We start from the raw sequence: 4,929 nt of genomic DNA on the forward strand, positions 1-4,929 counted from the left end.
AATCAATGGAAAAAATATCCTCAGGTGAGGATCAAGTTTATTAGAAATTGCTTAATGGCCAGGCAGCGTTGTATAATTTTCTAAAGAGATTTTTAAAAATGTATTTTCCATGCCTCCTCATAGTCAGGGCCAGTCTCCTTGTCGTCCCCTGGGGAAGGGATAGTGCTGGTGGTTTACTTCTGGTTCATTCCTTCCCTGAAGGTGGAGCCAGTTGTGGATGGACATTAATTTGATGCCAAACCCCATTTCCTTCTTTCAAGTTCATCAAAACCACACTTCAATTTTACAACTTGATCTCATGCTTTGTTTGCATCTCAAGATTTTCTTTTTCTCCTCTTATTTGTCTTGCTAATTTGTCTTTTAGATTCTTGATTAATTTTGAAGATGCTTTTTAAAATATTGTATCTATAATTTTGAAGTGAGCATGTTTTGTTTATCCAACAGGAAATGGCTTTTATGTAAAGTAGCCCACATTCTCTGAAAATCAGAATTCATATTTTCAATACTTCCTTGAAAGTTCAAAGCTACTGTTTGCATGTTATTACCATTAACTGCCTTCAAAAATTAGCTTCAGCTATACTGATTTTTTTTACTAATATCCCATGTGTCCTATACTCTCCACTATATGGTTTTGCTTATATCTGAAAATTTCTTTCCTTCCCCTAGTTGCATAACTAATTTCCACTCATTATGCAGCTTAACACTCCACTTTAGGGAAAGTTTCTCTTATCCCAAAAAAGACTAAATCCCTTTTTACAGTATACACTTAGATTAGCATCTCTCCTTTATAGCATTATCACAGTTGCTCTTTACATTCACACATTTGAATGGAGGGAAAGTCATATTCGGACAAGGACTATGTCTGATTTTGCTACTTATATTATCATCAGATCCTATCACTATAGCAAAATATGCTCAAAAATATGTATGAAATAACTGAATGAAATAAATAAGTGAATAAGAAATTGAAATATAGAAATATTTACTTCAGGTGTGCAATTTCAAGTCTGATCACAATTAATTTCTTCATAATTCACGTTTGCTTATTTTTACCTATATATTTTATTGCCTATATATTTTTCATATTTCAATAGGGGGAAATATATCCAGGTCCTATTGGCTTTATTCACTTATTATTTAAAATTAATCCTGGCCCCACCAGTGTAGCTCAGCGGTTGAGCTTCCACCTAGGAACCAAAAACCACTGGTTTGATTCCTGGTCAGGGCTCATGCCCAGGTTGTGGGCTCAATCCCCTGTGGGGGGCATGTAGGAGGCTACCAATCGATGATGTTTCTCTCTCATCAATGTATCTATCTCTCTATCCATCTCTCTCTAAAAAATCAATAAAAAACATATGAAAATAATAACATTAACTTAATCTTGTTTTTTTTTTTCTGTTGTTCAAGGTTTAAGTCATCGTTTCTGCAATTCAGTATTCTTAGAGGAAGGACATTTATTATTGTCTATGGGCCATTGCTTTCAGTATACTTTCTCCTTATCTGATTTCTCTACATCCTGAAATTATTTCCCCTGGGTTTCTCTGCTGCTGTGCCCTACTCTGTCCCAATATCTCATATCACATTTGAGGTTTTGGTTTTTTTTCTTCTTTCTTTTGTTTTTGTACTTGGTTTTGAGTGAACTAGTGACTTAAGTGAGAAATTGAATTAGGATGAAGACCCTCAGCCTGTGGTCTTATTTTGTGGATCAGAAAATATTTTTCTGTGCATCCATTTGTGCCTGAAAGTTGTTCTATAGCTATAAAGTTGGGTCATAATTTACTCTCTGACTTTCTCATCTTCCCCCTTCAGTTCTGCAAGAAGGCAGCGGCAGAAAATAACACTAATATAGTTGCATAGTTTCTTTGTTGTCCTTGAAGCTCATGCTGATTTACAGTTTGGAAGTGGGTTAATGTACAGTGATTTCCATATTCTCGTGTTTTGACAAGTTTTCCAGTATCCTGCCTAATGACAGAAGGAGACAAATGAGAATTTTAGAAATGCATGCAGTTACTTTATGTCATGGTGCACTCTCTGTTGAGTAAAAAAAATAATGTCAATTCACAATTTCTTTTTTCCCATCAGATTTTAATTTCACTAGATATTGGAGTTACTCTTCAGAGTTCATAAAAAGGATGCTGTATTTATTTCCTAACTTTAATTTTGATGAGGTTTACATATCTTTATTTTTTGTTCCTTTTGCTTATTTAATTGAATATCATGGAAAGACTTTATATCTGAATCTGCACTAGAATATACCTTTGAAATTACCATTATTTAAAAAAATAGGGGTAAATGATAAAGTCACATATGTATGCAAGGCAAACCTTAGAATAAGAGACTTGTAAGTCAGCATATGAAAATTAATACATGAGAGAGAACTGCATGAATGCCTTGCTCTAACACAGTGTTAGATTTCAACATTTGACTAACTTCTTATGGGAAGCACATGGATACTCACTGCTATATACAAGCTTTTTTGCTAGCAAATTATTCAAGTTTATATACAAGAAAGCATCTAACTTTTAACAACTATGGAATATACTTTGTAATAGGGATACATTTTGAATAATGTTAAAAATGAAATATTCACAAGGATGAATATACTTTTTCAGATGTGCCTCATATATTAAAAGTATCCTCTATTAAACTAAGCAAATTTTATTCTATGTAGAAATATACTTGACAGCTATAGAGAGCTGGGTTTATATGGTAGTGCTTTTAAAAAGTTTTTAAAACCTTCAATATTGTGTATAATTAGCACTTGGCTGTAATTATTTCACAGCTGTTATTTGATAATACACATTTTCTTCTAATAAATTCTGATGGTTCTTTTATCATATACAAAGTCCATTGAACTGCATGATCTATTTCCCCATGACAGACATATTGAATGAATTAAAAAGGTACACTTAAATGTTTTTGTTATTTTCCCCTTTTCATATAGCACCTCTATTTGCTTCAGAAGTTTGTCTTGCTGTTCTGCAGCAAGCTCTCATGTGCGTGTCCAATTGAAATAAAACCAAGGCCTCCGCATTGAACTTTACAGCTATTACCTTCTTTAGAACAATATTATCTTCCAAAGAGCTCTACTTACAGGCATCACGTTTCTTTACTCTGGACCACTATCTAATGCTCTAGAGAAGATGTTTGGTGTAAGACTATCATCTTTATCATGAGCAACAACAAATAAATATCTTTGTGTTGCTTTTTTTGTTGTTAATCTTTATCAGAGGATATTTTTCCATTGATTTTTAGAGAGAGTGGGAGGGGGAGAGACAGAGGGATAGAAACATTGATGTGAGAGAGACACATCAATTGGTTGCCTCCCAGATGTGCCCCTACTGACTGAGGCCTGGGATAGATCCTGCAATCAAGGTGCATGCCCTTGACCAGAATCTAACCTGGGAACCCTCAGTCCTAGGGCCAACGTTCTATCCATTGAGCCAAACTGGCGAGGGTTGTGGTGCTTCTTTATACACTGCCACTCTCCCTATCACCAGAATGCAACCCAGCTCCAGGTAACGGAGATGAAAAACATCATGTCTGATGAATGAGTGATTTTATCTTGATATTTAAGTGAAATATAAACACAACTTGTGTTTTTCTTCTCTCTTATTTTGCTTATTTTGTGTCATGGACACCCCAATCGCACTTTAGACATATGCAATACATATGTAAAGTGTTCAATACAAACAATATTTACATGAACGCAGGAGATAGCAAACAAGCATATATCTGCGGTAGATATATGTCTAATTCAGTGGTATTTTATAGCCAAATGTGTTGACAAGTGAGAAGGAAATTAATCTAAGAAAAAACTTCTCTACTTACTTAACAATATTTATTTGGCATTCTTCATTTCTCAAAAAATCGTGGTTACCAGGAAGAGAATATAAATCCTATGTTTTTATACTCTGCTTTATTCATTGCTGCCCTGTATTAGGTGCACCGGTTAATAATGGTGGATTTTGTAATCAAAGAAAACACGATAATTTCAAGAGAAACATCAAAAGTACTTTATTCAAAGTACTGTAATGTCCATCGCTAACTGCACATTTCCCCCATCTTTCAAGTAATTTGTGGATACCGTCCCAATAAAGCTTTTCTTGTTTTGAGGCAAGCCATTCAGAGACCCAATTTTCCACTTCTTCGAATGTTTTGAAGTGCTGCTTAGAGAGTGCGTGTATCATCGATTGGAACAGGTGGTAATCTGAAGGAGCAAGGTCTGGTGAATACGGCGAGTGGGTTAATACTTCCCAGGCAAGATCTTTCAACGTTTTGAAGTATGTAATGGTGCGTTATCGTGAAGCAAAATTACTTTGCCGTGTCTTCTGGCACATTCTGGTCGTTTCACGATCAAAACATGGTTCAAATTGATTATTTGTTGTCAGTAGCGATCAGTATTAATGGTTTTACCTGGTTTTAGAAGCTCATAATACACCACACCTTCCTGTTCCCACCAAACGCAGAGCATTGTCTTCTTTCTGAAGTGCTTTGGCCTTGCAGTCGATGTTGATGGTTGACCTGGATCAACCCATGATTTTGTGCATTTGGAATTCTCAAAATAAATCCACTTTTCATTGCCAGTCACAATTCAATGCAAAAAGACTTTTGTGGCGTTGAAGCAACATTTTACTGATGACTTTTCCATTTGTCTTTCGTTCAGTTGATGTGGCACCCATTTTTTTCCTTCCTAAAACTTTCCCATTGCTTGTAAACAATCAGAAATTGTTTGCTGAGCAATGTTTAATCTTTCTGCAAGTTGCTTTTGAGTTTGATATGCATCTTCATCTAATAATGCTTGTTATTGTTAGTCTTCAAACTTTTTTGGTTGACCTGGATGTTCTTTGTCTTTCACATCAAAATCATCACTTTTAAAGCATTTAAACCAGCGTTCACAAGTATCTTGAGATGGAGCATGTTCACCAT

This window comes from Myotis brandtii, unplaced genomic scaffold (assembly GCF_000412655.1).
Source record: "Myotis brandtii unplaced genomic scaffold, ASM41265v1 scaffold123, whole genome shotgun sequence".
NCBI classification, from domain to species: Eukaryota; Metazoa; Chordata; class Mammalia; order Chiroptera; family Vespertilionidae; genus Myotis; species Myotis brandtii.